The sequence below is a fragment of the Ascaphus truei genome, chromosome 4 (genome assembly GCF_040206685.1).
Source record: "Ascaphus truei isolate aAscTru1 chromosome 4, aAscTru1.hap1, whole genome shotgun sequence".
Classification (NCBI taxonomy): Eukaryota; Metazoa; Chordata; class Amphibia; order Anura; family Ascaphidae; genus Ascaphus; species Ascaphus truei.
In genome coordinates this window covers 56,508,996-56,526,634 of record NC_134486.1, presented here as the reverse complement: position 1 = coordinate 56,526,634, position 17,639 = coordinate 56,508,996, and the positions used below count along the sequence as shown (strand labels likewise).

General features: G+C 46.8%; 1 protein-coding gene across 1 annotated transcript in view; it reads right to left on the bottom strand.

Moving 5' to 3' along the window:
• The window catches only part of PRKCE (protein kinase C epsilon), a 518,187-nt gene that overhangs the window by 361,414 nt on the left and 139,134 nt on the right, over positions 1–17,639 (bottom strand). The window lies entirely within an intron of this gene.

The window sequence follows — 17,639 nt, the reverse complement described above, 5'->3', positions numbered from 1 at the left end:
CGAATTAGATAACCGTTAACGTATAAATATATGGCCATCACATAACTCGTTAGGATGAGGATTTCAGACCCGCTGACATTTTGCACACATACATATGCATCACTGTAGTTCCTCTCCTCATGCTGGATTGAGGTACAGCTCAACCCCCTTATAACGCGAATCATACCTCACTATAAGCGGATCGCGTTAGAAATAATGTACAATTGTATGCATTGTACAATAAAGTATATAAGATACCAATAATCGTGTTGTAAAGTATTCATAAATATGAAAATTGGGAGCCACGCTTGCATCGCGTTATAAGCGGATCCGCGTTGTTACGGATCGCGTTATACCGGGGTTGAGCTGTACTTTCAAACAATTGCTGTGCAAGTCCCCTAACCCAGGGGAGCACAAACTTTGTGCACAAACCTCCTGTGCCCCTCTGCCTGCTAGCGCCCCCCATCTTACCTTGTCTCGGGCGTCATTTGATGCCGCGTTGCCATGGTGACATATCGCCGGAGACAAGGTAAGGGAAGTTAGAGGCCTCTCGAAATCTCCCGGAATTTAATTTAACAGCCTGGGGGAAGAGCGCATGGCCTCTGCAACCGCCGCGTCCCCCCTTGAAAATCTCGCACCCTGCACCCCTGCCCTAACCTATGCAGCTTAACACACACAAACATTTTCTTTTTAATAGGTATAGTTGGCTCTACGGAAACAAAAACATGTAGTGTACCTGCTAAATACGTACAGCTGGAGGGTATGGAATTAGGGGCAATCAACAGGTCAGGTTTTCAGGATATTCCTGCTTCAGCACAGGTGGCTCAGTCGAAGACTGATCCACTGATTGAGCCCCCTGTGTTGAAGTAGGGATATCTGACCTGTTGGTAGCCCTTGCGGATAGGAGTTAGCTACCCCTGGCCTACATTTTAAAACATAAAAAACATATGCAACCATTTGCCCTCTGTGTTATGATAGGGGGCGGCCGCACACTGCAGATCTCTAATCACCGTAGTTTTTCAATTCCAGATAAATATAAGTGCAGAATAAACATGGCAATTTTTGAGAGGCTCCCTCATAATTGACTGAAAAATTGATCATTTGTTCTACTTTCGACCTCCCCCCCCCCCCCCCCCAAAAAAAAACTTGATGCAACAATGCAAGAAAAAGGAAGATGGAATAATTTCCCACATGTTCCTATTGAATCTCCCTGGAAAGGGGTTTCATAGGTTGGCCTGTATGATGGCAAACATTTCCAAGAAATGCCTTGGAATTCAACTCAGATGCAACTGCAACTTTGGAATCGCTACAACATTCATACAACACCACGAGCCATCAGCCATGCACTGTATGTTCCAGAGAATTAGCCCTTTGTTCTTTTAGGAGAAAGATATGAGGCTTTAAATTTGAAAATCTATTACACGTATGAAACATTATAAAACAGCTGATAAAATGAGGGAGAAGGTCTTGCAAGCTTTCGCTTCACTAGAAAAATGAACATGTTGTAAAGCTTAATCTTTGGGCTTTGTTGCAACTTAAATATATGTTAACACCGTTCAGTTCTGAAATAAATAATTGAAACTTACTGTAGCGGAGGCCCCTATGGTCCCCCCTACCTTGCCTCTAGAGCGGGGAATTGCTCCGCGTAATCGAGCAGGAGTGGTAGTGGCCATTTTGTTTCGCTGCGCATGCGCAATTACGCACAGTGCGTCGGCCATCTCAGGAGAGGGTAAAAAGACTACACGTCCTAAAAGGCTGTTCGGCAAAGGGCGCGAGCGGCTGTTTTTCAAGAGAGAACTGCTCCACAGAATTCTGAGGTGACAGTTAGTCATCAGAGAGGCAGCAAAGAGCACGGATGCGTCAAGGGAGCTAGGCCAGAACTTTGCCCCAAGGCCCAGTTAGGCCCGATCACTGTTTGAGCACAGTATTGTAGGGAAGGCCCTAGATAGGGACTCGCTCTCTCTTATAGACCCCCAACCCTCGTCACCGTGCCGTCGGACGGACGCCCACACTGTGGCCTTCGGACGAGGCCGCACGTAACCACCAACTGTAAGGTGTGAGGGAAGTTTGCAGTGGGACCACGGATGCGGCTCTGCTAACAGAGGATTCCCCTAATTCCCTGGTCGTAGCCAGGAAGGTACGCACCGTGTCCCACCACCCCTCAGGGAGGGTAGCGCTACCTTCACACACTTTGCGGTGGGAATTGTTCTGCAGACATCAGGGTTTGAGGTGCCCAGGGCACTCCCAGTATGTTGGGGAAACCATCACTGTGTGATGTCTTTATTATTGTTATGAAGTGTGTGTAATTGTATTATTACTGTGTTAGTAAAGTGTGTGTGTATATAAATATATATATATATATATACACACACACACACACACACACACACACACACAAACATAGATTGGTTTTATTATTATGGTCTTATTATTTCCTATGAGGAGTTAATTCCGCTTACGCTGGGATCCTCATAGGTGAAGGCGCTGCACCGAGAGAGCTCACCCCAGGTTCCCAGAGCCCCAGCGGAGGCTCAGGCCTCCTGTGAGCGTACAGGTATCAGCAGCAAGCGTAATCGCCCGCTGTTTCCCATAGGCATAGGGAAAGGGGGGTTACATTACATTTATAGAAACATAGGCCCAAATTCACAAAAGGGTGCTAACCGTTAGCACGCTTTTACTTCTATTCATATGAATGGATGCAGAGGTGTGCTAATGCTTAGTATCCTTGGTGGATCAAACCAGGGGTGCTCAAGTCCAGTCCACAAGCCACCCCCCTCCCCCCCAACAGGTCAGGTATTCAGCAGGGACAGATTGAGCCACCCAGGGCTGCCAACAGAAATCATGGTGCACCAGACAAATGAAAGGAGTAGTCCCCCCCCTCCCCCCCAAACCCATAGCGCATCTACCGCGAAAAAAAATTGAGCGCGCAACTTTTACTTAACTGTATTCTTCTTATTGTAATACAGAAAAAAACATTACAATGCAATCTGTTTATTTTAATATTTTCAACATAAGACAAAGATACCCAATGTTACATCCAAGGGCCTTTCAACCGGCCAACGGGGGGGGGGAGTCTTCAACCGGCCCGCAGTGGGGCCTCCAATCAGCCCGCGCTTCAATCGGCCAGGTGGGGGGGCTTCAATTGGGAGGCGGTGGGGCTAGTTTCGGAGGGGTTATGGAAGGCACGTGGGTGGGTGAATGACTGCCTGGGTGACTGACTGCCTGGGTGGGTGGGTGACTGACTGCCTGGGTGGGTGGGTGACTTACTGCCTGGGTGACTGACTGCCTTGACTGACTGCCTGGGTGGGTGGGTGACTTACTGCCTGGGTGGGTGACTGACTGCCTGGGTGGGTGACTGAGTGACTGCCTGGGTGGGTGACTGAGTGACTGCCTGGGTGGGTGACTGACTGCCTGGGTGACTGAGTGACTGCCTGGGTGGGTGACTGACTGCCTTGATGGATGACTGACTGTCTGGGTGGATGACTGCCTGGGCTGGTGGTTGACTGAATGCCTGTGTGGGTGGGTGACTGAATTGCCTGGGTGACTGCCTGGGTGACTGACCTTGACCGAGTGGGTGCTGCTTCCATGCCTCGCTTCCCCCCCCTGCCCCCTATCCCCACGGCTGCTGCATGGGTGGGAGCTAGGCTCGGGGGGGCGTGGGAGGTAGGCTCGGGGCATGGGAGGTAGGCTGGGGGGGATGAGACTGGCGGGCTGATTCCCGTGGGAGCATCTAGTCCCAGGAGGCTGGCGTGGAGGGAGCTGGGTTGGCGGGCGCGCCACGGCGCTTCCCCTTCGTCCCACGTGGTGAACGGGGGGAGCTGGTCCATGTGGCTGCTGCTACTTGGGGCGGGAGGAACAAGGCCAGACACCCTGCGCATGCGCGCCGAGACATCTGCTGTGCGCATGAGTACGAGGATCGCCGGCATTTTTTTTCCCCTGACACTTTTTAATTTTTTTTTAAACACTGGCATGGTCGTGCAGGGGGCACGGGCCCGGGATGCCAACCCCGGCAGGCCCCCCCTGTTGTCCTACCGTAGTCCGGAGAGGGGGGGGGTGAACTCCAGTCCTCAAATGCCACCAGCAGGTCAGGTTTTCAGGATATCCCTGCTTCAGCACAGGTGTCACTCATTATGACTGAGCCACTAATTACGCCATCTGTGCTGAAGCAGGGATATCCTGAAAACCTTACCTGCTGGTGGCACTTGAGGACTGGAGTTCGCCACCCCTGACCTAGCCTGACATGACCTTAGCTGCTGTAAAACCTGGGGCCCGATTTAATCCTTGGCTTTCTTTTCTATTTAGAAATGTCTTAGGTCTTTCTCAAACAACTTGAGACAGATGTGCATAAAGTAGGTTCAAATGTAGAATAAAGCAAAACATACTGTATACTGCCAGCGGTCTGTGAGCCATACCAGTGTTACTAATGCCAGGAAAATGAGGGAGAAATGAAAAAATTAAGCTTGTGCTGAATACAATTGGTCACAGCATTAGTCTAGTACTATAATAATGAAAGAGAAGGTTGCACTGGCCAATGATGTGGGAGGAATTAATTGGATTAACTGTGCCTATATTGTTCTACAAAGCATATCCCAGAAGCACTAGGCAGATACAGAGCTGGGTTTATATCTAGATTTGGTTCTACTGCTAAAAAAAACAAAACAGTTTGCCCACTCAGAGCGCCCAGCACAGAAACCCACACATATTGTTCTCCGTTCTTTCCCCAGTAACCCCTGAGCTACACCACACAGGCAAGCAGCACAATGCTTTGATGGCCCATCTGCCAACCAATGGATCAAGGAGATGTTGTTCATTTGGAAGGTCTAATTGTGAGCTCTATGAAACTGTACATAGGCCAATGTGCACTAAAAGGTGCTACAATGTAACCCGTCCTAACTCTCATTCGTGTGAATGGGAGTTAAGACGTTCTAAAGCTTAGCACCCTTCTGTGCATATAAGCCATGGTGCATTGGATAAAGTCCAGTAGTTTTCACATGCAACCTGGGAAGGGACAAATGGTGTGCAGAACAGTTTTAAAGCAACAATATATTGTATTAACGTAGTAAAATCTCTCTCTCTCTCTCTCTCTCTCTCTCTCTCTCTCTCTATATATATATAATTTTTAAAGATATATGTTTATATAAATATGTGTGTGTGTGTTGGCGGGTAAATTGTTGATTGTCACTGTTTTCTTCAGTTCTTTGCCTATGACGTATTCACAGTGCCATAATTACTCAAACATATAAAAGGGAAAAATAAAAAGAATCTGACAAACATGAATTTCATAGAACCCGATGTTTTTTTTGTTGCAAGACACAAACAAGTAATAAAATTCACCTTCACGTCAATTGGAGCTTTCTAAGGAAGTCATTAATTGCCATGTCATTAATTAATTAATGTTCATTAAGGAGATTTTTGCCATCAAATTGCTGGTTTAAGAAAGGGCACAACTCGTAGCACCCAGACCAGACCTCCTGGTGGTAAAATATGTGCAGTCCCTACTCATGGCCATAAGAGGCTTCAACAAAGACCATACAGAAATCTTTATATAAGACTCAATATTTAAAACCTATGTCCATCATTAGATTTTTTCTTGAAAGAGTACAATTTTTGGCTACACCTTTAAAGACTCAGGAAGCACTGTTTAGATTAAACTGCAATAAGAAACACTGGTGTTTTGGCTCTTGTTGACTCAAAGACAAATGTTTAAGATTATTGTGATGAGAAACAGAAAAGGCAATTATTATTATAAAATATACAATCCAATTTAAAACAGCATTAAAGGCCTAATCAAAACTAAATTGACAGCACATTGGAATGGAGTCTTGCTTGCTTCTTAGGCTAAGGCCCCGCTCCCAGAGTCAGCGCACCCGCACTGCTGACAGGCGGTGCGCTGAGATACACAGACCGCGATATGCGGTCTGTAGGGAGCGGGAGCCGGAGCGGGAGGTGGGCGGGTGGTGGGCGGTTTGACAGGGAGGGGGGGCGTGGCTTGAGCGGAGGGACCCGCTACTCTCCCCCCCCTCCCTCCACGGACTCGGGCTGGAGCTGGAAAGTAAGTTTAAACACACACACGCAGGCACTCATTCATACACACACACACACGCGCACACACACACACAGGCAGGCACTCACGCACTCATACACAGGCAGGCACTCACACACACACACACACACACACACAGACAGAGGCAGGCACTCACGCACTCACGCACTCGGGCACACACATACACACACAGACAGGCACACACACAGAGAAAGGCACTCACCTGCTTTCACTCCACACTCCTCCCCGCTCCCCGAAGCCTCTCCTCCTCCCGAAGCCTCCCCTCCCCATTGGCTCACAGCCACACACGTCACGCGTCAAAGCTAGAAAACACCATTCTCTGGTGTCTCCAGCGGCTGACGCGCGACAGCGTGTAGTCAGCTGTGCCGCCAGTGGGGACCGGGACCGGCTCGCGAGGATTCCCCTGCTGGTGGGGAACTCGCTACATTGCCGCCCGCGCCAACGAGCGCAGTGGGACCGAGGCCTTACATGTATATATACTTATTTTCTGTTGAGGGTCATTTAATGTCCAAATATTGCAAAAGACTTTGAAGTTCAAGTGGCAGCATAAAATGATGCCAGAGAATCCCTATTGGATATGAGCATTACATGATGTCTGCGTCACTTTGCTGCCTCTGTCCCAATTACATGTCAGCTCACAATATTAGTAAAAAGGTTAAGATCCACCTTAAGACCCACCTTAAGACACACTTGCTTAAAGAAGCATATGAGTAGCACCCTGGCTAATACTATACACGATACATAAAGCTTGGCCCCCTGCAGATGCACTTACCAGAATGCCCTCCTACTGTCTCTGTACGTTCTCCCCACCAATTAGATTGTAAGCTCTTCGGAGCAGGGACTCCTCTTCTACAATGTTACTTTTATCTCTCAAGCACTTATTCCCATGATCTGTTATTTATAGTTATTTGTTATTTATATGATTGTCACGTGTATTAATGCTGTGAAGCGCTATGTACGTTAATGGCGCTATATAAATAAAGACATACATACATACAAAAATCTCTGCCGCTGTGTCTTTCACAGGGGATGTTTCCAAAAATTAAAGCAGCAGACCAAGCTCTCGGTTTTTATTTTATTTTTTCCCTTTAATATGTGCATCAATACAAACCACACAATGATAAATAATTAGCTACTGTAGGTTGCCGATCGACCCGTTCTCCTGTGATCGATCGGCTAAGATTCCGCTCGAGGGTTCACTAAATGGCTGTCAGTGCAGCAGAAGAGGACCCAAGATGCAAAGGTCTGAGATCATGTGACCAGGCAGGCACTAGATACAATTGGTGCACTGCTAAAGAGAGGGCAGGGCTCAAAAAGGAGTGTGCCAGAGCCTGTTTCAGAAGAGGAAGGGATGTGACTTTGTAAATGGTTGCTATAGAAACAAAAAAATGTTGTTACATTTTAATACATTAAAAATGTAATTCAGAGTTGTTTTAAAAAAAATGCTACAAGTATTTTCTCATAGTACAGAACTGTTTTTTTTTTTTTTTTTTTAAACACACACATGGCTTGGTCTGCACCTTTAAAGGCACACAGTGTGCAAGGTGGAGGGTTGCTCTCCCTAATTAATTCATCTAACATTGTAAAATAATTTTTTTTAGTGATTCCGAAACACAAATGTAAATTAATGTCAATCCTTGAATATCTCAATACGTTATGAAATGTGAATAGTTACATTTTTTCTTTATACTTTTATTTTTTATTATTTCTGACCAGAAAAGTCAGATTAAAAGGGGGAGCTCCAGGGGAACAACAAATAAGTTATAGAGAAGAGAGTTAATGGGCTTGCATACAAAATAATAAGGACGTTGTGTATTCTTATACAAATTAAATATGTTTGCTTCAGGAGTAGCAAATTCCAGTCCTCAAGGCCCCCAACAGGTCAGATTTGAAGGATATCCCTGCTTCAGCACAGGGACCAAGCCACTGATTGAGTCACCGGTGCTGAAGCAGGGATACCCTGAAAACCTGACCTGTTGGGTTCTTGAGTACTGGATTTGGCCAGCCCTGGACTACTTCAATAACGCCCATTCCTTAGAATTATTTGACAGACACATATTATGAATGATGCCAAGGGGACTGAGCATTGAAAAGGGGAGCATAACTATCAGCAACAATTAAAAACAGAACAGTTTTATTTGCAATTGTAGAAACATGTACTGCTGCATTTCAATTACAATGTAGGCGACATACCTCAGATCCCTACTAATATTATCAGATACATTCACAATTAAACAGAAAAAAAAAACCCCACAATTACAATGATTCCTAAGCACCATTCTGTACAATGGTGTAGCAGCCTGAACGGTCGTCCTCTCAATCAGGGAAACACAAGCCTCCTTCCGAGCTTCACGGTGCACTTCTGGTCATTACCAGCCATGGTTACAGCTCCGTGCGGGAGCTGTGCACAGGGAGAATGAGACCACACTGGGAGAGACAGGCAGTGAGTTATAATGGTCCATATTTACTAATTGACACTATTCCATAAGACATCTTCTGGCGCTGGAAGACACTTTATAACTCGTTCACTTCGACGGGCAATAAGGCGTCGTTTGGTGCCGGAAGATGTCTTATGTAATAGCACCACTTAGAAAAATGGGCCACAGTGTGCAGCATGAGGTTTCTTAATCTAACACGTTTTATGAAATAGTTACTGAACTATATCATCCATCACGCCTCTTAACTATATCTCTCTTACCTGCTGTTGCTATAGTAATGTAAATGACATATATTAGAGTGAATTCTGGATGTCAGCATCAAGCAAGGGTGAGCAGGAAAATGCAACAACTTCAAACTTAAGGTCCATGGTTGTTTATTCTTAAAGAATATTCGCAGCTAGCACTCGTCTAATAATTTGGATTATGTAACTGTGTGTATAGTTAGGATGATGAGATGTCCTGGTTTAGCCAGGACAGTCCCGGGTTTTAAGCTACTGTCCCGACAAGGAAGAGTGAAGAGAGGGGAAAGGGAGAAGAGAGGGAAGAGAGGAGATGGGAGACAGAAGAGACAGGGGAGGGAGGAAAGGGAAGAGAGGAGATGGGAGACAGAAGGGACAGGGGAGGGAGGAAAGGGAAGAGAGGAGATGGGAGACAGACGAGACAGGGGAGGGAGGAAAGGGAAGAGAGGAGATGGGAGACAGAAGGGACAGGGGAGGAAGGAAAGGAAGAGAGGAGATGGGAGACAGATGAGACAGGGGAGGGAGGAAAGGGAAGAGAGGAGATGGGAGACAGAAGGGACAGGGGAGGAAGGAAAGGAAGAGAGGAGATGGGAGACAGATGAGACAGGGGAGGGAGGAAAGGGAAGAGAGGAGATGGGAGACAGAAGAGACAGGGGAGGGAGAAGAGAGGGAAGAGAGGAGATGGGAGACAGACGAGACAGGGGAGGGAGGAAAGGGAAGAGAGGAGATGGGAGACAGAAGAGACAGGGGAAAGAGAAGAGAAGGAAGAGAGGAGATGGGAGACAGAAGAGACAGGGGAGGGAGAAGAGAAGGAAGAGAGGAGATGGGAGACAGAAGAGACAGGGGAGGGAGAAGAGAAGGAAGAGAGGAGATGGGAGACAGAAGAGACCGGGGAGGGAGAAGAGAAGGAAGAGAGGAGATGGGAGACAGAAGAGACAGGGGAGAGAAAGGAGAGGAAAGAGAGGAGATGGGAGACAGAAGAGACAGGGGAGGGAGAAGAGAAGGAAGAGAGGAGATGGGAGGGAGAAGAGACAGGGGAGGGAGAAGAGAAGGAAGAGAGGAGATGGGAGACAAAAGAGACAGGGGAGAGAAAGGAGAGGGAAGAGAGGAGATGGGAGACCGAAGAGACAGGGGAAAGAGAAGAGATGGGAGACAGAAGAGAGAGAGAAGAGAGGGAAGGGAGGAGATAAGAGACAGGGGGGAGAGAAGAGAGGGAAGAGAGGAGATGGGAGACAAAAGAGACAGGGGAGAGAAAGGAGAGGGAAGAGAGGAGATGGGAGACCGAAGAGACAGGGGAAAGAGAAGAGATGGGAGACAGAAGAGAGAGGGAAGGGAGGAGATAAGAGACAGAAGAGACAGGGGGGAGAGAAGAGAGGGAAGAGAGGAGATGGGAGACAGAAGAGACAGGGGAGAGAGAAGAGAGTACTTAAGAGGTTGCACATCTAAATTTAGTCAATTGTATCTACCATTGAGAGAGACAGGTAATCACATAGAAGTGCAAATTGGCTTGGCACCTACTGTCCCCTCCCCTTGGGGAGTGGGGAGTGAGGAGTGATACCAAACCCCTTGACATGATAAAGCGATGGGGAGAGTGAAACATGTTGGTGTGCACATTTGTTTTTTCTATGAGGCTTCAATAAACGACATTTTTTACGGAGCCAGTGAGTGATCTTTTGCTGGGTTCAGTGCCCCGTTCATACACCACGAGATTTCTGGATACAACCCTACGGACTGCACGCTGGGACTGGCTTGGATTCTAGGCACACACTGAGATTTAAAGGTTCTGACTTTGGATTTAATACTTATCAGTAGTCCTTTATATTGCCTTTTGAAGTACCCCCTTCAGGAACATTAGCCAATATTGTGAGTACTGTGGAATGTCTCACTAGGCTTACCATATCATGTGTGTGTATATTTACCTCAGGGGCCTACCTAATCCCTTTAAATGTACCCCAATGGTTGTTATTACATTGCAACATTTCCTGAGGAGGGTCTAACAGAAGCCGATCACCATTTCCGTTTTCTGGACTTTACTCTGCTTCTTCTAGTATGGGACTTCTTCCCCAATCTTTTTCATTGACCACTCAAGTATTTCCTAGATTTCACATTATTTACTTATGCAATTAACTTGTATGTCTTTAAAAGTACAGTGCAGAAAAATGTATAAAACGTAATGGAAAAGGGGACAATGGACCACACCCTTCAAGTTTGAAAAGTGGATAAACTGTGAGAAGTCGCCAGGTGCACCAACATGAACCCTCCTCTGACTGCGCCGGGTGCACCAAGATTGCCACTGAAACAGCAAGTTAGCTTCTTCTTTTAACTGGTTAACTGGTAATTGTCTGCACCTAACCTAAGCTTATAAATGATCACGAGAGTGACCAGTCCTTGGCCCGGGAAAGGTATCTCTTTCCTGAACCCTGTCTGTTATCTTGTTATGCTTTGCCTTGCTGAACTCCTGCTGCAACTTGGACCCTGTTTGCCTCTCTTTTGCCCCGACTTTGAAACCGTTACCCCGTCTATGCTGCTGCACCCTGCCCAGAACTTGGAACCGTGATCCAGACCAGGGGTGCGCAAACTGGGGGGCGCGAGCGGTTGCAGAGGCCCCGCGCTCATCCCCAAGGCATTTAAATGAATGCTGGGGGATCGCGTGAGGACTCTGCAACTTCGCTTACCTTGTCTTCCGCGACGCGTCGCCATGGGGGCAAATTACGCTGCGGGGTCAAGTGACCCCGCAGTGTCATTTGACGCCAAGTGCCGGAGACAAGGTAAGGGAGGGGGGCGCGAGCAGGGAGGGAAGCAGGCAGGGGGGCACAGCAGGGAAAGATTGCGCACCCCTGACCCAGACTATGCTGCTGCACATTGCTCTGACCTTGGAAACCATGACAATGACTACGTTGCTGCACCATGACCTGACCTTTGGAACCGTGACTCCTACTATGCTACCGCACCCTTCCCACAATCCCGGAATTGGACCTGACTTTTCTTGCCTGTCCAGGCACCAGATCCCAGGTCAAGGGTCGGTTACTCTGCTCCCTGCCTCTGCCCTGCGGGGCGGTCTCCTGGACTGCAGTCGGCCATGTTAGATAAACATCATCAATCATATTTGGTGTAAAGCAAGTAAAAAAGCTTTCACTCCTTTTCAAATTATAGTAGTTCCCCCTACCATACTACAGTCACCTACCATACTGGAAGTCAGGGGGGCGCAAACTTTTTTCCCTGCGCCCCCCTGCCGGATGTCCTCCTCTCCGCGTGCCCCCCTTCCTCCTCTTCCTTACCTCCCGGCCCGGCGTCTGGGCGTGTGGCAACGTGACGTCACATGACCCCCGCCGCATTGCCATGGCGACGCGTCTCCAGATGCCGGCTGAATCAAGGTAAGTATTATTTACAGAGGCCCTGCAGCTCCCCCAGCACTTAATTTAAGTGCCTTCGGGAAGCGAGCGGGGCCTCTGTAAACCCCGCGCCCCCCGCCGGTAATCTCGCCCCCCCCCTGGGCGTCGCGCCCCCCAGTTTGGCACCGCTGCTGTAAGTACTACATCTGTGCTTCCCTTAATACTTTTGGAAAACAGGCAATAGTTGTCTGTCCAGCTATGTGTTACTTATCTCCCAGATTCAGTACAGCAGTATATTCCCAAATTACAAAATGCAGTCAGAGAGATGTATTTACAATATGCTGATTATTAAACCTTCCCTTTTGGGCATTAGGTACCTGGCATTTAATTAATTTACTATATTGCAATATCAGATAAAAGATTTAAAAAAAAAAAAAAAAGCAGTACTATTGGATTCCACCATTCGTCATCTTGTATAATACAGTGGTCATATCAGACCTAAGCAGGAATATGGATAACGGATTTGTTCTGGCGTCCAGTGAAATCTGAGCACTTTAACCCCAGGTTTGGTTTTTTTTTTTTCCAATTTTTTTTATTAGGCATTGATACATTAAACAAACATAGAGATATTTCTTAGCCTAATACAGGGTTTTTCCATTTTTCCTTTTCCATTTTGGAAGCCTCGTCAGGTCTCCAATCCTTCGAATGGATCAAAGAGGAGAGGCAAGAGGGAGAGAAAAAGAAAAGGGGGAAGGGGGGAGTTGAGGAGGGGGGGCGGGATTGGGGGTGCACTCAACCTCCTACCCCGTCCCCCAAGTTTATTTAAAGGTCTCAGTCACCGTCTCAGTAATGGAAATATCCAGGCGACCACCGTTTAAGAACTAGGGTTCCGGAACTCCCTGCTCGACACTGTTTTCCCCGCCGTAATCCTCTGTGTCCTGCCTCGTTCTCGGGGCAAGTGCTTTCTTAAAGATAGAGCAACATAGAAAATCCCAAACAGGGTTGGATTGGTCCACAGTCCAAGGAGAGGACTGTATAGTGGATCATGGAGCAGTGCAACCCTGTTTGGGATTTTCTATGTTGTTATATTGAAATATCAGTATGTTAATGTTTTATTTTTACTTCTAGGTCGCTGCAGTTTTTGTGGTTGAAAACATGGTTTCTGGGCTGCAGATGCAGTAGAGCATCATGTCCTGTGCTTCCTTTAAAATAAACAGTGTTGTCTGGTGTTGTAGTGATAATGACAAAATGTCATGCATCCTTTCTTCTTTGCTGCACTCAAATCCCCAGGTGCACCATTCAAAAATGAACTCATACGTTAAAAAGAGGAAGTAGCCCTGGACCATTGCAACAGCAGCACAGATGGGAACACAGACAGGGTAGGCTTTAGCCATTTAGTTACAATGGGCAGATGTAACTTACATAGCAAATGTTTAATTCATGCCTAAATAAGAACAAAATTGATCTCCAAAGGAAGGATATACAACATTTAGTCATTCGTGCAGCTGATCTTAGATGAAGTCACTGCAGAGAAATCTGTGCTATAGTAATGTTGTTTAAGACAGACTAGTCCCATAGTCATGCAATCCTCTATCGGTAATCATTTTACTCTGAGAAAGGACAGGACTTTGACTGTGGGAGCTACCCCCTTTTCACTCGCTAAGGGGCCATTTGTTAAAGTTTTGCAAAATGTTTTTTTTGTTCTTTTGTCATGTACGCCTATGAGCACGTGACCTGCATATGGGAAAAGGGTTAATACACAGCTACCCAGCTGACCCACTTTTCTCACCTTCCACAAAGGTCCCTCAAATGAGTAATATCTCCCCTCAATCCGTCCCAATATCCCATCTGTCATGTACAGCACACTTGTGAGCACGTGAATGAGATATGCAACCAGGGTTAATACACACAGCTACTCTAGCCATCTCCTGCGTAGGGTACCATCAATTAGTTAATATTAACCTCTTACTCAATTGCAATCATATCTATCTGCTACCACCACCCGAGAAGTATGCAAAATATGTAATTAATATATACCTGCCAGGGTCTCAGGTCCTTGTTTATTATAGAAAAAACTATGCATTTAACACTAAAAAGTCTGTTGGAGCAAAAGGTGTCCGAAAATGTACTTTACTTCTCTACAAAGCATGCAACCAATTCAATCAGAGCCCAAAGCATCACTTATTAAATATTGCTTTAATATATCTGTAGCCCTGGGTAGGTTTGGGGCTTTAGTCCTTTCTCTTCCTGTGCAATAATCCCTGGTAAGGGCAGGTTTGCCAGGAGTAATCATGGGTTTTTCGCCACACACATCTATGCTGTAGTAAGGCAGTGAAGAAAGTGTAATCAGGCTCTGTGTCCAATTACAGTGACACAGGGGTGGTGCCTATTGGAGTTACTTATTGCATAGCATATCCTGAATTTAGCAGTTCCTCTCCACCCTGAGAGAGGATAGTCGGTCCCAGCAAGCTGCCAGGGCTCTGGCAGGCTTTGTGCCCCTCCCTCTGGGAGTGGTGTGGGAGACTATTCCTTTTACTCCACCAGGGAGTAAGAGAAGAGCGACTAGGAGTGGTGTCCAGGGACTTCCTTCGGGTGATAACCCAGTGTTGATGAGCGGCTAAGTGACCAGGCTGCATGATGGGCAGTCTGCCATTGAAGGAGGAAATAAAGTATATATTTGCTAAAGAGACCTTTTTGCCTGAGCCTGGAATCATTCAGGGAGAAGTTGCACAAAGAGGTTCTCCTTCAGAGATTCGTCCCTACTACGCTGGGGATCTGTTGGAGATGGAGGCGCTGTACCAAAAGTGAGTATGACTCAGCCATACCTCGAAAGCCAGTCCTGATATCATCCCCCATACCAACCTGGGAGACTCAGGGCCCCCTGTTGCCAGCAGGTTTGCACCACATACACTCAAGTAACCAGTACACCATTTCCCCTAGGGTACCCGACATGAGATTGGGAGGGGAGGGGGGGGGGGGGAAACAGGGTTACATATCGAAAAATACAGTGCTTTTGATTACAGAAAAAGATTATTACAAGAACATACAGTTACAATAAATGTAAACAAATAATAAAAACAAACAGAAATCACCACATGTCATAGGTTTTTCCCAGAGAGGTCACTGGCGTAGGAAAGATGAGAACTCACGTGTCTGATCCCAAAACACACCTCTTGTTGAATTCTCCTTTTCACGGGCTGTTGCTATCAATAGGTGACTTACGCGGTCGCCTAGGATGGCACATTGTGAGGTCGGCGGATAGCACCAGTGGGAGAATGGCGGGAGAGGAGGAGCATGCAGAGGAGGTGGGAGAAGAGATCGAGGACCACTGGAGCAGAGTAGACCGGCATTGGAGGACGGCCCAGGAGGAGTGCGCTCCAGCGGTCCAACCCGGAAATCTTCAATGACTTCCGGTGTCTTCTGCTGCTACAGTGCAGCTCCTCCACGGCCGTCCTCCTATGCTGCTTTGCTCCCACAGTCCGTAGTCCTCTTCTCCCGCTGCCTGACATGCTCCTCCTCTGTCCTCTTCTCCTGCTGCTGCCTGCCGTCCTCCACCTCTGCTGTCCTGCTCCAACGAAGCCAGGGAGGTGAAAAGTGGAGAAGGGGGTGAGAGAGGAAGAGGAGGAGCGGTTGAGCAAGGAGAAGGAGGGTGGTAAGAGAAGAGGAGGAGGGCGAGAGAAAAGGAGATGGAGGGGGTGAGAGAAGAAGAGGAGGAGCGGGTGAGCAAGGAGGAGGGTGGTAAGAGAAGAGGAGGAGAGGTGAGAGAAGAGGAGATGGAGGGGGTGAGAGGGTGAGAGAGGAAGAGGAAAGGCGTGTGAGAGGAAGGAGAAGGAGGGGGCGAGAGAGGAATAGGAGATGGAGGGGGGTGGAAGAGGAGTTTGAGGGGGTGAGAAAGAAGGAGTGGGAGGAGGTGAGAGAGGGGGAGTGGGAAGGGGGTGAGAGAGAATGGGGCTATAATAACATTCTTTTTAAATCTGAAAGTTATGGGGCAGGGGGCGCATGGCTGAAGGTTTGCCTAGGGTGCCGAATATCCTTGCACTGATCCTGCCTTTTCATATTACCTTGGTGAGACTTATGTAGTCTTTCTTCCCCATTGACACAATATAAGCCCACCCCTGTCGTAAATCAGCTCTGGCGGACAGTTTTATGATTTAAGAAAAAAAAAACTCTTCTTTGTGGCATTTAAAGTCTGACTAAATATATGAAAGCTCTCGTATCTTAATTTCTCTAATACTTAGGCGCATCAATAGATTCAGGTGGGTTTGACGAATGTAACAAGACAAACTTTGACAGACTTGACCCTAAAATTGAGTGACAAATGGATATCTGTCCCTTTCCACCTTCTAAGGCTGAGTCCCCGCTGGAGCTTGCTGAGCTTGGCGCGGTTACATGCATATATATATATATATGCGCATGTTCCCGCTCACACAATGCGCGCGCAAATGCGTGGACACACGCTCGCGCTTTAGTAAATAACATTTTTATACTTTCGCGCTAGCTCGATAGCCCGCAATGCGCCCCCTCCACCTCTCCCCCCGCGCTCACGCAAGTTGCAGGATACCCGGCGCTCATGCTCTAAGCATGATTGCGCTCAGCGCCAGCGGGGACTCGGCCTAAACATGAAGGGTTTGGCATCATTTGATTTCTTTACGTGCAATATTTACAAATATACTTCACAATAGGTGTCAGGTCCATGATACCTTCATATTTCATATCTTTGGAATGGTAGGATTAGTCACCTCCCTTGGCACTCTGTAAAACCCTTCTAGTAATGCTTTGAAAGTAACTTTACAAGTGTCCTGTTTACTTGAGTGTCAGAAGAGCCGTAATGTAATCCCATTGCTGGCAAAACAGATGTTCTTATCTCTAGATTCTATCAGACCTATAAACTAGGCCTGGTCAAGGGTTTAACATGCCATAAACATTTCTTTGTATATTTTTTTTGTCAAAGTGTAGCCACATTAACCCCTGAAGCACCAGATTGATTAAAATACTTAATATTCCCTGCCATTTTTATTACAGTTTTATTTGACCAAAAAGTGGGGGCTGTCATCTCACGGAGGTAAAAAAAAAACAGGGAAAACCCCCTTGTAGAAAAAAAATGATCATTTATGTCAGAAACAGTGAACCATGTTGGACCTGAAATATTGTATTCTCCACTGTTCCTGAAATAAATGATAATTCTTTGTACAAGTGTTGAGTACAGCTCTACTTTACCTATTTCTGGGGGATTTCCCTGTTTTTCACTTTGCTTTTTTTCCAAGAATATTCTGTAACAGATGTATCAAATACACACATCCCATTACTATCAATGCTGATTTTGCATTGGCAAATCTATTGCTATTATTTTTCTGACCCAACCCTGGCAAAAGATAATTTGCTAAATGATCCTCAAGGATCTCACCCATCCAAAAGAGAGTAAACCAGTTATTTCAGGAATTTAATAGGGATATTCAATGGCATAACCCATTACTTATTTGATAGAAAAGTAATAACTAATGCAGGGATGGCCACTCCGGTGCTCACGGGCCACCAATAAGCCAGGTATTAGGGCTATCCCTGCTTCCGCACAGGTAGTTCAATCAGT